At 40.2% G+C, this 16615-nt stretch overlaps 1 protein-coding gene and 1 pseudogene across 2 annotated transcripts in view; both read left to right on the top strand.

Moving 5' to 3' along the window:
• The window catches only part of LOC149225628 (protein ACCUMULATION AND REPLICATION OF CHLOROPLASTS 3, chloroplastic-like), a 514713-nt gene that overhangs the window by 93485 nt on the left and 404613 nt on the right, over nt 1–16615 (top strand). The window lies entirely within an intron of this gene.
• LOC149225629 (uncharacterized) lies at nt 146–996 on the top strand (annotated as a pseudogene).

Consider the following 16615-nt stretch of genomic DNA (forward strand, 5'->3'; position numbering starts at 1 on the left):
TCAGCGGTGGGATTTGTCAAGCGATTGGTTTCTGGTGCTCCAGGAGGACTCTGGAGCTGTGCAAAGAAAGTGCATTCTGCAAATTCCGGACATCTTCTTTATCTACTTAGAAATGATTGCACTGATCCTTTTCATAGAGACAGAGGATCCCAAGTCCAAACTTGGTATACAACAATGGAGCTGTGTTTAAGGGGATGGAATAATATAACCATTGAGGAATTTTTTGAATGAGTTGTAGCCCAAAATATTTGCAGAGGCATTAACAGTAGTTTTGTGTTGGAACAAGTGTACCTTAACAGAAGTAATAAATTTTTGCCCCGATTTGGATGTGATTGCCCTAAACTAAGTGAGAAGACGGCATCATCTAGTGGAATCAAGAAGAATCAAAGCTAGAGGGTAGAGCAGAGATCTGAGACATGGCAACATCAGCTTCACAAATGGCTTTTACCATCAATAGAATATTGGACCTTTTGACTTCTATCTCAGATCGAAAATCATGGAGGAAAAGGTTAAAGATGTTGATATCAACGTTAGAGGTCAGGCAGTCTATGCCCTGCTTCAAAAAAATTCAACTCCAGATGTTCAAGCCGGGCGATTTCATAGTTTACAAGCAACAGACGAAAGAAAAATCTGGAAGGTTTTAAGGTCTCTCATTTGAAGACACGTTTGAAATATGGGTATATGGATAAAAGAGATAACAATGGAAACAAATTTGCAGCAGCGACAAATTAACGAAACATTTAAAAAATATGGAATCTTGTGGCTTAATGAAAAGGTTGAAGTGTGTTTCTAACCAAGCAGAGAAGGTGTATATGCCAACAGAATTGATGCCTTCAAAGAAGATAACTGAAGGTGCATATTATGCAGGCCAAAACTTTGATAGAGTTCACTAACATTGTCAAACAATATTGTTTGCAGTTCGTCTTGCAGCAAGATGTGGCTACAATTGAGAGCGTTGCTGATTTTGTGACACAGAATCTTGATCGAAATTTTTAAAGCAACGAACTCCTTTGCACAGCAGTTCAAGACAAACTAGTTTAATAAATGAGGTCAACATATAAATAATTTGGGATAGTGATCAGTTATTATATGAGTGGGCCGATTGCAAATATGAATGTTGAAATTCTTTGCCATGTAAGGAGCCAACCTGCATATGCAATACCCATAGCTGACTTGTATTAGATGTCATGTTATATTGTTTGATGGCGGATTCACTATTGGGAGGGTGGAAGATATAATGAGGACTGTACACCCATATTTTTAGGAGAATTTGAAATTGTTGTTGGCATTATTAGTGGAGAAGACCCACCACTAAGGATGAGAATTCACTTTGGAACCCTACCTACACATCAGGAGAAGACTTGGGGCACAGGTTAGGGGGGCTTGCTTGGTTTCCTTGTGGAAGAATTCAGCATTGAAGGGCCATTGGAGGCTGGATGCTACGAGCAAAAATCCTCTAATGGAGGTGTCCCTCTTTTGAGGGGGGTTTTGATGTAAAATTGTACGTGGCATGAATAGCCCACATTGATTCTAATTTAGATTAATTAATTGTAGAAGAGGGCCTTTTGACCCTCCATAGGCTAGAAAGGGGCTTTTAGCTTAATAAATCAATATTTTAATGTATGGGAAGTTGAGCGTCTCCTCTAAAAGTAGAGATGCACTTGCTCTCTTTCTCATGGTTGGATTTGGGAATAAATCCCCTAGCAAGTCAGAAATTTTTGAAATTTGTTGGAATACTTTTGTCTTGGATTTGTGCTATGGATGGAAGATCAAGGCGCCTTTATCAAGGGGACTAATTGTGGATGCTTTCTCAAGTTTGATGGATGATTCATGGCTAGGTTTTATGGATAAGCATTGATTTACCTAGTAAGTGTTCTTTTTAAGGCTTTGTGGTTCTATTCATTAGAAGTATTAAGTGCATATGTGCTTATCTAGTGGCAAGGATGCATTCTCTTTATATTTTTCTTCGATAAATCCTATCTTGTAAATCCTGGGAAGAGTTCTAATGGAGAGACTTCCCTTGATTTTGTCTTAAAAATCTTGCTTAAGGACAGAGGATGATGTTCTAGAGTTAGTAGTGGATGACCCTAATTATCACCCTATAGGAGGATGTGCTAAGGTTAGTAGTGGACAACCTTTGGTATCACCCAATATCCATTCATTACATTCACAAGATGGACTTGGTTGACACCATATGCCTAATGAAAAGACACTAGTCTTCGGTCTTCCCATTATCTTTCATATTCTAAAACCATTTGAAAATCCATTTTGTTGGGTTTACTCGTCATATCACCTTGAGCTTCATTGCCTTAAAACCGTAGCAATCTTAACTTGGGGAAGCCTCCCTTAAGCTAGGGGAGAGTTGGCCTAAAGTGAGAAAGGGTTTGTTGGGTTTGTGTTATGCTCTTTACACGACTCGCCCACGTGTGATCTATTGTGCGATGTGTAGTGGGGTGAATCATGGAGGGGGCAGAGCTCTGGGAAATTTTTGTTTGGGCTATTTTTTGCTTTTAGTAGTTTTTGGAGCATGGTGGTTCAGCCCATGGTTTTCTAATTTTGGTGAAGGAACTAAGCTTGTATTCTAATCCAGGGTTAATGGATTGGGGGTTTATGGATGCTACACGATATACATATTGTATTGTAACATTGTAAAGATAACATATATTGATTTATTTTTTTAGTTTTCTCCATTTGGGTTTCTAGGGTAAAACATCTATGTTAAATGTGCGTGTGTGTGCCATTGCATCTTTTCTATTTTTATTAAGAATCTATTTACAACAATTAATTGTACATGGATAAAACCCGCATTTGGTATCAGAGTAGTTTAGCTTTAATGGGACGCCTTTGTGAGTAAGGGTTTTGTCTCAGGCCTATGGAAAACCTTGTTACAGTAATAGTTATGTGGTATTGATTCTTGTGGTGGAAAGAAATGGTGTGCAGTTCAAAGATAGATATGTTGATTTGGGGTAGCATCGAAAGTGCTCTAGCCACGAAAATTGGTGGAGAGGCTAAAGCACATGAGATCTCCAATACCCAGAAATGGGTTGGGCAGATTCTGAACAGTTTGGGAGATATTAAAATAATTAATATTTTTAATGGAGTCCCTAAGTCTAAACTTAGGGAAAATAAAATATTAATGTGAACTAATATAAAACTGTGTTAGAAGGGTCCAAAAGTCATGGATCAAGCAAGAGTTAATCTTAGCTGTTGATTAGGGACTTAGTCGCAGCTGTTGATTTGTCAACGAGAGCACACCGAGTTGATCAAGAATTCGATTTTCTGGGGCTGGGCTTGCTGAAGAAATCGAATGAGTGATCAGAGTTGCAGCTGGGGGGCAGTGAATACAGAAGCAGAGAGGCAGAGAGGGTACCGGGATAATTAGCGCAAAAGCAGGGAGGGAGGGATGCAGAGCCAGCCAGAGGCCACGCAGAGGCAGCCAGGAGTTGCGCAATGCCTTAGATTGCCAGCGTGGGTGACGTAGAGGCTCTAGAGGCTGACGCAATGCCTCCAAAGGTTGACGCAGGGGATATTGAGCTGACGCTAGGCCAAGAAGGGCTGACGCAGTCCTTAGAGGCAGATGCTGGGGTTTTCATGGGGCAAATTGGCGCTGGGAGCTGTCATAGTGTTTATCCAGGGTTTCAGTCGGAACATCTGTCTCCGACTGAGAGGTACTACTGCCAAGATTATTCTCTGTTGGGTGAGCCGATTTTGGCACCCAAATTGTATTAAGAAACTGCATAATAATAAAACCCTCAGATAGCTACACCGGTTTTCCTGCATTGGGTTTTTCTGGGGACATTGGTCCAAAAACAACGGTGTCACTTGTGTGCTTGTTTTGTTTCCTTCAGTTGATGATCTGTAATGTGTTGAGCATGTACTTGTATTTATTTTCAGTATTTACATGGTAAATAACTTCTAGGCAAAAATAAATCAGAAAAGTACATGAAGGGTTTCTAACAGTTAGACTTAGAAATTCCAACATAGTATCAGAGCGTGGTTGCGAATCACAGGAGAATTGAGGACATCAGTCGAGCAGAGCAGCAGTAGTAGAAAACAGTTGTCCTGAGTGATGGAAGCTGTTCCTAACAGAGAAGCAACAAGGAAGGGGTGACGCAGTGCCTGCATCATCAAGCTTAGCCGTGAAGAGGATCAGCGCAGTGGCAGAGGGGAGTAGACTCGACCTACGCAGTGCCCAGTCATCTTTCTTAGTCAGGAAGGATTGACGCCTGTGGCCAAGAGGTGCGAATTTTGCTAGTGCCGAGATTGCACAGAGCCTAGAAGCTCTAACCTTCAGTTTGCTAGGGCTTAGGAGGCTGTGGGTAAGTTGCAAAGTGAAGCTGGTGGGGTACTGTAGTCAGAACAATACCTAACAGGGCAAGACCAAGGAGGAGGGAGTTGCTACCGAGGATTTCTAGCCAAGAAATTCGGATTAGTGGTGCAGCTGCACTAAGGATCGGAGTGGGGGCATCTCGACATTGGTGGAGGGGTTTCTAGGAGGGAAATCGAGGCTCAAAGGGAGTCACACCGAGAACTTCCAGGAGGGAAGTAGAGGAGTAGTGAGATGGCAGTGAACGGGGTAAGAGACCAGGACAGACTGGACGGAGCCTCAAACTTCGTAGTCTGGAAGGCCAGAATCTTATCTGTTCTAGACAAGAACTGTCTCAAGCAATTCGCCTTGAGGACAATAGCGGTCCCAGTTGACCCAGCTGATAATGATAAGTACGAGGATGCAATGGCGAGGGCCAAGAGCATCATCCTTGATGGGGTCAAGGACCATGTAGTACCACACATTGTTGAGAAGAATACGACAAATGAGATGTGGGAGGCCCTAAAGAAGTTGTATCAGCATACTTCCGTGCAGAGGAAGATGCTACTAGAAAATCAGTTGCGGTCATACCAGATGCAGAAGGGAGAAGTTAGAACAGATCGACCCCTACCTCGGTTGATTGAAGGAGATCCGATATCAACTGACTTCCATAGGAGCCACGCCAGATCAAGAATTGATGGTGAGAACAACCCTGAACGCAGTCTTAGAAGATTGGGAGGTGTTTGTCCAGAGCATACTAGGCAGGGCGACCCTTCCAGATTGGAAGGAAATGTGGGCGGCTCTTCGCCAAGAAGAGATTAGAAGGCTAAGCAAGGCGGGAAGCAATGACAAGGGGATCAGAATCAAGGAGGAAGATGTTGATTCTGCTCTAGCATCTGAGGGAAAGCAGGAGAAACGGAAGATGAAGGACCTCTCCAAGGTCAAATGCTTCAACTGTGGGGAACTGGATCACTATGCGAGCCAGTGTTCGAGGAAGAAGATCAAGGGAAAGGCTTCTGAGACCAAGGCTGCGCTAGCAAGGGCGGTGAAGGAATTAGAGACAGATGATGACTCTACCTTGAGTGCTCACACGTCACTTGAGCAGAAGTGGGGAGACATCGAGCTATAGTCAGACGGACTATAGGCGATGAGGGGCAGGATCCTCGAGGTACCCAACCTCTTGGATTATACCTTGCTACGAGAGCCCCAAAGAGGAGTAGCAGGACTGGTAGATGTCGGTAGAGACGGATGCAAATAGAGCGATAGAGGGAGCTACAGTGCAGGAGTCCCAGGACAATGTGAAGCAGCTGTGCGAGATGCACAGAGTTGATACAACAGCGTAGAGGTTAGAGAGGGAGCACTTGTCAGTGACAGAGGGATCTTCAGCATCGGGAGTGTTTCTAGCTTGACGGAGATGTCAAAGTTGGGAGATCAGTTACTTACTTCTCAGTAACTTAGTTGCAGTGCAACAGTTAGCAATGGCAGTGTTATGGGCAGCACGATGCAACATAATGAGAGGGGTTGCAGTGCAGATGCAGCAGTGGCAGTGGCAGGGCCAGGGGCAGCAACACGGATGTAGAGGGAGCTACCATATAGATGCACCAGTGGTAGTGGCAGAGCCATGGGTAGTAGTAAAGGATGCAACAGTGTAGAGGATGTCCGATGCCGGATGATCATAGTGATACTCAGTGAGGAGTATTACTAGAGCACAGTCCTCACTAAGAGGGAGTGTTGATTTGGGGTAGCATCGGATGTGCTCTAGCCATAGAAATTGGTGGAGAGGCTAAAGCACATGAGATCTCCAATACCTAGAAATCGTTTGGGCAAATTCTGAACAGTTTGGGAGATATTAAAATAATTAATATTTTTAATGGAGTCCCTAAGTCTAATCTTAGGTAAAATAAAATATTAATGTGAATTAATATAAAACTGTGTTAGAAGGGTCCAAAAGTCATGGATCAAGCCAGAGTTAATCGTAGCCATTGATTAGGGAATTAATCTCGGCTGTTGATTTGTCAACGAGAAAAGTATAAGAGGAGGCTTGAGGGTCACTCGGAGAACACACCGAGTTGATCAAGAATTCTATTTTCTGGGGCTGGGCTTGCTGAGGAAATCAAAGGAGTGATTAGAGTTGCAACTGAGGGGCAGTGAATATAGAAGCAGAGAGGTAGAGAGGGTACTGGGAGAATCAGCGCAGAAGCCAGGAGAGAGGGACGTAGAGCCAGCCAGAGGCCACACAGAGCCAGCTAGGACCCACGCAGAGGCAGCTAGGAGCTGCGCAATGCCTCAAAGAGCCAGCGTGGGTGACGTAGAGGCTCTAGAGGCTGACGCAGTGCCTCCAGAGGTTGACATAGGGGTTATTGGGCTGATGCTGGGCCAGGAAGGGCTGATGCAGTCCCTAGAGGCAGACGCTGGGGTTTTCTTGGGGCAGATTGGTACTGGGAGCCATCGAAGTGTTTATCTGGGGTTTCAGCCGGAACATCTGTCTCCGACTGAGAGGTACTACTGCCGAGATTATTCTCTATTGGGTGAGTTGGTTTTGGCACGTAGATTGTATTCAAAAACTGCATAATAATAAAACCCTCAGATCGCTGCACCGGTTTTCCTGCATTGGGTTTTTCCGGGGACATTGGTCCAAAAACAACAGTGTCACTTGTGTGCTTGTTTTGTTTCCTTAAGTTGATGATCTGTAATGTGTTGAGCATGTACTTGTATTTATTTTCAGTATTTACATGGTAAATGACTTGTTAATTAATCAGAACAAGTAGGCAGAAATAAATCAGAAAAGTACATGAAGGGTTTCGAACAGTTAGAATTAGAAATTCCAACAAGATATCGAGAAATTCAATGGGTAGAGTAAAGCTTTAGAAGCTGAAAATGGAAGGTCTTTTGGTGGACAAAGATGTTAAATCTCCTAATACTTGCTCAGATTTATTTCTCACGACAATTATTTATTCCCAATATTTTATTTAATTAACCAAATAAATTTTGAATTACCGAAAAATAAAATCACTGGTATTTTAACATCTCTAAATATATGCATGGAAAATAAAAATTTGGAGAGATCAATCACACATTGCAACAGATAAATACCCACAACTATTCTTTGTCATTCATTGACCTGGAAAATCAGGGTATTTGCCCAACGTAGAATTATAAGGAAAAATACATTTAATAGAACCTGTAACTCAACCCCACTAGATAAATGTGGCACAAGGAATTCGACCTCCTGGAAATTGGCGTTTGAAGGAATGGCTTGGAGAATTTCGGCCCAACAATTTGCCAACAAATTGACCTTGAGCCTTCCCTTCGAGCTGCCACTGCACCTTAGGATATTTGGCCCTGGCAAATCGGCTTCTCTAATCAAATCAATTTCCCTCCCTCTTCAGTTACTCGACCCTGCTATCTCCAACAATTTAGCCTCTTGGATATGCCCTTGAATCCTCTTGTTGTATTTGTCCTCTATGCTTCAGTCTGCTGAGCCACTCGCACAAAGAAAACCACTTTCTCTTGTTGTGTCTCCTCTCATTTGTCTTCACCTCTTCCCAAGGCTTCTTTTTATAATGTTCATCAAGCCCATATCCCTAACCCTAATCTCCCTTCTAGAAGATCTTGGAGATCAATGGTTGAGATCATTTCTAAGTCACTTAAATAATTAAATTACTTATCCTTAGAAAGAGACATAATAGTCCACAATAATCAATTTACTTTAATTATTGTACTTTTCCTAAGTCAGACTTAGGAAAGAAGACATAAATCACTTACTTCACCAAGCAAGCAACTAAAGTGGCAATAAATCATCTTTTGCATGCTAAGACACCAAGCCTATGTAGAATACTTTTCGAAGCTACCATAAGCTTCAACAAAAGATTAATGGATTGATGTGGATTTGAGTACTACATTGACAGGGATGTCAACATAAGACTAGACCAAGTTGGATCGGAAGGCAAAGAGCATAATACAATTATGTCTCTTAGATTTAGTATTACTAAATGTTTCAAGAGAAGTTACAATGAAGGCATTGTGGAACAAGTAAGGGATTTGTATTAGTTTAAGTCCTTGGTGAATAAATTATTCTTGTGAAAGAAGCTGTATAACTTGAGGAAGAAGGATGGAGACTTTGTGATAGAGCAATTGGATACCTTATATCCTGTGGTATGTCAATGATTATCTATTGATATTAATATCTCAGATGAAGAGAAGTGTATCAATTTGTGCAGTTCTCTACTAGATTCCTGGTATAGTTTGGTTGTTGCCATATGTAGTAATGCAACAACTTTATGTTTTGATGAAATAGTCTCATTGTTGTTATTGGAGAAGATGAAACAGAAAAAAATGAAATTTCAAAACATATATTGCCTTATCTATCAGAGGATGCTCCCATGATAAAATTAAAAATAAGTCCTCAAGTGGGAGATCTAAATCTAGGGGAAGATTTGTAAAGGTATGCCGGAGATGTGGAAAAGAAGGGCATTACATGAAACAATATAGATCCAAATGTGTTGAGAGATCGGAAGGGATCTGTTGTTGCTCCTACAAAAGCAAAAACTCGTCATTCAAAGGAGGGGATGTGTACTTGACTTCTTCAAGCACACATGCAGATCATGAGGCATGGCTGGTCGACTTAGGTGCATCTTTTCATATGACACCTGATAGGGAGTGGTTTTGCGAGTATGATGAAAAGTATGACAATGGTGATGTTTTCTTGGGAGATGACTCGATAGCCATAATCATAGGATGAGGAAAAGTTAAGTTGAGCTCATAGATGGAAGGATTAGAACACTTCTTGATGTTCTGTACATTCCAAGACTTGCAAAAAATTTGATTTCTATAAGCAAGATGAGCAACGCAGGTGTGTAAACAGTGTTTGAAAAAGAAACCTATAGGATGGTTCAAGGAGCAATGGTATTGCCGCGGGGAGTTTGGATTGGAACTTTGTATAAGTTGCTAGGATGCACTATAGTGACGGATGTAATGGTTTCATAACTCGTGAGAGTGGAGTTGAAGAAGGAAAAACTGCTACAGTCTTTGGAGAGAAGACTATGCTATGGCATCAAAGACTGGGACATATCAAAGAGAAGGGCCTTGTTGTATTACACGGTAAAGGTATGTCTAATTGCTCTATAAATTTCAATTTCTTCGAACATTGCTTATATGGGATACAAAATCAGGTAAGATTCTCATGTAGTGCTATGAGGGCAAAAGGGATATTATAGTTGGTGTAATGTGATGTGTTTGGACTCGTGTCGTTTCCATCACTAGGTAAATTTGTGTACTATGTCCCATTTAAAGACCACTTCTCGAGGAATACATGGATTTATTTCCTTAGTAAGAAATTTAAAGTCTTCGACAAATTTAAAGAATTTAAGGCTGTTACGAAAAATCAGATGGAGAAGAAAATCAAGGTGTCGAGGACGAATAATGGTGGAGAAGTCAATGGGAATGAATTCAGGAAAATTTGTAAGAAGTGCAATCTAGTAAGGTAGAAGAGTACTCTAGAGTCCATACACAACTTGTTGATTTCTGGTAGCATCGGATGTGCTGTAAGTATCAAACTTTGCAGGGTGGCTTGGGCACATGTATTCCAAAGAACCCAAAAAGCGTTTTGGGAAATTCCACCCAGAAATAGTTTTATTAAAATAATTAATTATTTTTAAAGGGACCCTAAGTCTAAACTTAGGAAAATAAAATAATTAATGGATATTAATCTAACTATGGGTGTAACTTCTAGAAGACGAGGATCAAGCATAAATGATCTTAGCCATTGATTAGCTTCTAATCTGGGTCGTTGAATGTCAACGAGGAGATTATATAAAGAGGCTTGAGAGTCACTTGGAAAGACACATGGAGTGAGTTCAGAAGTTCGATTTTCTGAAGCAGAGCAGTTGTCGGGAGAATATAGATAGTGAGCTTGTGCAATGAGGGGCAGGGATAGTTGGGTTGGAGTATCTTCTCCAGAGCCTAGGATACGCAGAAAAGAGGCAGAGAGACACGAGAAGGAGGCAGCGTAGGACCCAAGAGGGGTTGATGTTGAGCCAGAAGGGCTCAAGCAGAAGCAACACAGTCCTCTAAGCAGAAGTCCGAATTTGTTGAGGGAGCTGACATTTTTGAGCTAGGAGGGTTGGAAATTGCTCCAGAAGGCAAATCAATTCCTAGTGCAGCTGACACAAAGGCTTAGAGAATGATGCAGGGCCCACGTAGGGGCAACGCATAAATAGCCAGGGACACGTTGGTTCAGTTGTCGGATCAGCTAGAACTTGCCGGGTAGAGTGAGGTTATCTCACAAATTTCTTCTGCCAATTTATTTCTCTGTAACTGGATTGCCGGGAGGGCATCCAAAGTTTTATTCAGAGGACTATTGCATAATAATAAAAACCCTCAGATTTGCTGCACCGATTTTCCTGCATTGGGTTTTTCCGAGGACATTTGTCCAAAAAAACTGTCACTTGTGTTGTATGTTTCTCTATTGTTCTGTTCTTGTTTTGGGCATATTATTTAATTGGTGTAGGCTGCAGTGTATTAGCTTCGATATTTGCTATAGGAAGCAGTATATAATTTGTTTCAGTAATTAACAAATAGGAGAAGTTTAATCAGTTGCTGCTGTAGGGATTCCGGTTTACAGAATTTTCACACAACTCAACAGAATGGAGTCGCAAAAAGGATCTAGAGAAATTGATGATGGACGAGATGCATAGGATTCTCATTGCATATGAAATGAGGAAAGAAAAAGAAAAGACATCATAGAAAGAAGTGATTTTCAAAGCATTAATGAAGACAAAAGGAATTATTGTTCCAACCATGAATCAAATATAGAAGAAGTACAATTTGTGAGGAAGCTAAAAAGAGGATCTGGCAAATTCAAAGGTATGCTGCCCTTCAATTTTTTTAATTGTGGTAGAGTAGGACATTTTTCTGCTAAATGTCCATATGCATAAAGGGAAGATAATGATAATGAAGAAGAAGATAACAATAAAAGCAAATCTTATAGATGCAAAAGAGGAAAATATACTAAGAAGAAGAGTTTTTACTCTAGAGAGGACAATAGCTTGTCTGAAGAAAGTGATGGATATGTTTATGAGATTGACAAAGAAGAATTCCTCTTCATGGCCATGGAATCAAAGTATATTGATCAAGAAAATGAAGACGATTAGAAAGAAAAATCAGATTTAGAAGAAGAATGCTCTTATTTCCTGGTAAGTAGGGTTATGATTTGGTTTTAATTTGCATTTTATGGTAATTCTGCATTTATATGATATTGTCCTATTGATAGAAATCACATTTAATAAATTTAAATTGCATAATCTAGCATTAATTGCATTTTCACTGCAAAAGCAAGTTAAACATCTAGATATTTATTGCTATTTTATGTATTTAAAATTAAAACCATTAAAAACCTTAAAGTTTCTTTATCACTTGCTTACCTCTTGATATCCTTTGTTCCTTTGTTGGATCGAACATTTAGTGTCTATTTCTTTGCTGTTATATGCTATTGCATGCTGTAATAGTGCATGCCATAAAACCCTGGTTTATTATTATACCAATCTTCTTCTAGTCTATTATGGTTGGTGGAAAGTGTGCTCGAGTACTTGTAACTCGTATCTTAGCCTTCAAGGTTTGGTTAGTACCTTCTCCCATAACCATTGGACACTTATCACTTCTGAACCCACCTCTGTTGAAGATCTTTGTAGGTGATTTTATCTGCAATTACCTTAGAGAGCCGTTTGGCTTGGAACCCTAGTCATCTAACTTCTAAGCCTTGCTCGGGAAGCCTCCCTTGTGGGGATTGCTGGATGGTGTTGTCATTGACAACATCGGTCTTTGAACACTCTTGATATTCAATTATGGATTGTAGTGATTGGAAGCTCTCATGGTCAAGAAAGGAAGAGAAGGAAGCAAGCCCCTGAAGTGTGGTCATAAAGCCCCTCCTTTGATGAAGAATATGTCAGGGAAGATCAATGATTTTTCTCACATGAACAATTCCATTGTGTAGTCCTCATCATCCCGTTTCCATTGGTAGGTGGCACGCCATCTGATTCCTCTTGGTTGAGGAGATATGCTTAATTGAAGTTAGTATGCACCAAATGCATGAGGCCAACTCACCTAATTCCGCCTTTGGTTGAAATATTATTTTCAAATTAATATTATTATAAGCACAGGTAAGCCCTGATCATGTAATGAGGTCATATGGACCTAGGCGTAAATTTCAATGATTGGGTTTGGTCAAAGATCATAAAATTTGAAGACCCTGTTTGAAGGCATGTCGTCCCTGCATGAATTTTAATGATTCAACATTATTAACATGAATATGGTTGGATGGTTGATTGTTCATATAAATCGGCCCAACCGAACCTATATATACAATGACTTTGTATTTGATTGATTGTGCAAAAAAAATAACTCTGTAATTGTCCTTGAAATTTTTTCAGCGAGGAGTTCCTATGTTCTGGTTCGCGTCAAATTTGTGATCACAATCATTAACATCTACAAGTGATCTTGAGTTGTTTGGTTATTATCTTTTATTGTTCTAGCACAAATCTGATATGTTTTATGAGAAGAGCATTTAAGGTTTGACCTCAGCCTCTGTGTGATCATGTTATCAAGTTGAATGGTGTATGTTTCAATTTCCGTTGTTTGAATTGGTCTTCGACAAGTTGATATGGTAATTGAAGAAATGGGAAACCTCAATTGATCAGATCGGTTTCAAAATCGGTTAGTATATTGTTTGTGATGGGAATACATGCAAACATTGTCGCAATCACCTGTTATTAGACCTCTTAACAAAAATATGAAATTTGGCTAGAAGCTTGTCACGATAAAGTGGTTTACTTGACTACCTTTTACGACGACGAGGAGTTCTTGATTAATATATGAATTCAATTAATTCTCAAAGGCGAAATAGACGTTACAGATCACGTGTCTGTTGAAAATTGGGCAGCTTCTGTCAAAATTTCATTGGTAAATCTTAAAAGAAAATTCATATTTTTTGTGTTTGACAAGTCGACCTCAAAGAAGTTAATGTGGGACCACATGTGTGAAAAGACCCGTCCCAAAATGCATATAAATAACCTATCGTTGGAGGCCATTTTGACACATCGCATCAACTCACTTTCATATGAAATTTGCAGAGGCAATTGCACACATGTGAAGGAGGGTAATTTCTATTTTGGCCGCGTTGACTTTTCCTGTTTTGTTTTTGCTTGCATTAACCTATGTTGACTCTCTTTCACTGAATTTCTTGACTATCTTGAAGGTCGAATTGAAGGAGACGTTGACCAAAAATTTTTGGGCGCATTTTCAGAGGTTGACTAGGGTTTGACTGCAGGGTTGACTGTAATCTTTGACCGAGATTTACACGATTGTTTTGACCGTGGAAGGCCGAATTTACTATTGGGTTGACCAAATTTTTCTGGGTTGTTTTACTGTTTACTTTGACTAAAAGTTGCAAGCCATTGACTGTGGTTGACTAAGCTATCATTGGTTGAATTTCGGCCCTTTGTTGCAGACTAATTTGTGGACCAGATTTGACTTTTTCTCGCTCTGTTAACTAAATTTTGATTTGTTGACTTGGTAAGTCAAAGCTTGACTTTGACTGGTTATTGGATGTACTATTAGGCTGATGTATCTCATGCTGAACATTGATTGACTAATAGAAGAAGAATTGATTAAGGGTTTTCCCCCTTGTGGGGTTTTTCCCTTGTCTTTGACCAAAACCTCTATCTCATTGTGCTTGGCTATCTTCTATTGTGCATTTACTATTCACTGTTCTATCTATAATTGCTTAATTGTTACTAGGGTGATCGAAATTGGAAGCAATTGTTTCAAGTGATTATAACAACATAGAACATTGTGAAAAATTAACATGGTATCATAACTAAGGTGAAGGTTAGCCTAAGGAGACTATAGAGCACCCCTTTGAGACACTCTATTCACTGATTGGTGATCACTTTCTTGGGCAAGGTGATTACCTCCTATTTCAAAATTGAAGAGAAGTTGAATGATGCCTCCGACTTTGTAGCATGGAGGGCTAGATTGGATCTTACTCTTGAATAGAATGATGTGATGGAATATGTGCAGGGTCAGGTAGCTGAACCTCCTGAGAATGCCAATTCTAGTGTCAAGTCCAAGTACAAGAAGGGTGAGATCAAGGCCAAGAAGATCATCATTGATTCTCTTAGAGATCATCTCATCACTTATGTGTGCAAGATGAAGAAGTCAAAGGAGATGCATGAGAAATTGATTAGGATGTATGAGGTCAACAATCTAAGCCAGGTCATCTTTTGAAGAGTCAACTCCGTGACATCAAGATGAACAAATCCGAATGTATTACAACCTACTTTATGAAGATCTTTGAAATGAGAGATCAACTTCTTTCCATTGGAGAAGTCATACCTGATAGAGAGCTTGTGTAGATGACCCTTGGAGGACTCCCCATGTCTTGGGAGACATTCATTACAAGCATTAGTTGCAGGAAAGAGCTCCCTACATTTGATGAGATTTTGGGCAATTGCACTCAAGAGGAATCCAAACTTATTTCCAAAGGAAGAATTTAGAGACAAGAAGAGGGAGAACCTACATAGTACAACCTTTGCAACCAATGTCAAGAAAGGAAAAGGGAAAGGAAGACCTTCTAAATGGAAGCCTGAGAAGCTAGTTCCAACTTTCAACAATAATAGAAGGGACTTGTCCAAAGTCCAATGCCACGGGTGCGTCATATTTGGCAACATTGCCCAAGATTGTCATGATAGAATAATTGCGCAAAGGTCCCACAATAACAATAATGGCAACAACAACAACTTCGACAATAGGAGAAGAAGAGATGCTGTTGCCCATGCAAGTGTTGAAGAGTCCCAACACCCTGAAAGAGGTCCAAAAGTACGAGGTATGCTAATAATGTTGCAAGTTCTTAATCTGAATATGTTCTTGTTGCTGCTCTTTCTAGCTCATCTTTAGATAGTATTGATAGCTGGCTGGTGGATAGTGGGGCATCTAAACACTTTACTGGGTATCATGAAGTCCTCTCAAATTTGGTTGAAAGGAAGGCCAATTTGAAAATTTTACTTGTAGATAATTCTTCTCATTTTGTAAAAGGGTCTAGTTCTGTTTCTTTTCATTTGGAGGCTGGTCAAACCATCATCTACAAGATGTATTGTATGTGCCAAGCCTGAAGAAGAATCTTGTCTCCATCTCTGCCATGGAAGACAAGGGGTTTAAAATTGCATTCATTGATGGAAAAGTCCTTGCTTGGCCAAGGAATTCTAGCATGAGGGCAACCTTCACACTTGGTGTTAGAAATGAAGGCCTTTACAAAGTTTGTGGATGACCAATTCAAGCATTGGTCCATGACACCACTAATCAGTGTGAGCTTTGGCACCGAAGATTTACTCACCTCCTTTACAAGGCTTTGCCTGACTTGAGTAGGATGGTTACAGAGATACCCAGGATCCGGGTTGATCATGAAGGTATATGCTAGGGATGTGCCAATGGAAAGAATGTCAAGGGACCATTCCCTTCTAGTAGCAGCAGATCTAAGGAGATCCTTCATCTTATTCATTCTGATCTTTGTGGGCCCATGCCGGTGAAATCTCTTAGAGGATATTTATACTATGCGATCTTTGTTGATGACTACTCTCGTAAAACTTGGATCTTCTACTTGAAGACCAAGGGTCAGGTTTTCAATGTGTTCAGGGATTTCAAGGCTCTTGTGGAAAATCAAACTGGAAAGAAGATCAAGATCCCAAGGATAGATAATGGAGGAGAATACACTTCAAATGAGTTCAAAGACTTCTGTAGAGAAGCAAGGATTAAGAGGGAGGTCACTATTCCATACAACCCTCAACAAAATGGAGTTGCTGAGAGGAAGAACAGGTCCATCTTGGAAGTAGCCAAAGCCATGATTCATGATCAAAAGCTTCCTACGTTTTTGTGGGAAGAGGCTACAAATACCATTGTGTATGTCCAAAACAGGAGTCCTCATCAAGCCTTGGGAGACAAGACTCCTGAAGAAGTATTTACAGGCGTGAAATCGGAAGTTGGACATTTGAGAATATTTGGTTGCCATGTCTACTTTCACGTATCAAAGGAGAAAAGGTCAAAGCTTGAGGCTTCAGGAAAGAAAAGTATGTTTGTTGGTTATTGTGAAAATTCTAAAGCTTACATGATATATGCAAGGAAAAATTTAAGGATGTAAATTTATATGAAAGTTTAGAAATCTTGGCGAATTTTAGTAGTCCTTAATATGCAAACTTGAAAATGTTTAGTGATACCTTTGTAAAAATACTCTGATTTTTAATGATTTTACATACAATGTCT

This window comes from Pinus tabuliformis, chromosome J (assembly GCF_031772625.1).
Source record: "Pinus tabuliformis cultivar Carrire ecotype Pingquan chromosome J, CPIR1, whole genome shotgun sequence".
Classification (NCBI taxonomy): domain Eukaryota; kingdom Viridiplantae; phylum Streptophyta; class Pinopsida; order Pinales; family Pinaceae; genus Pinus; species Pinus tabuliformis.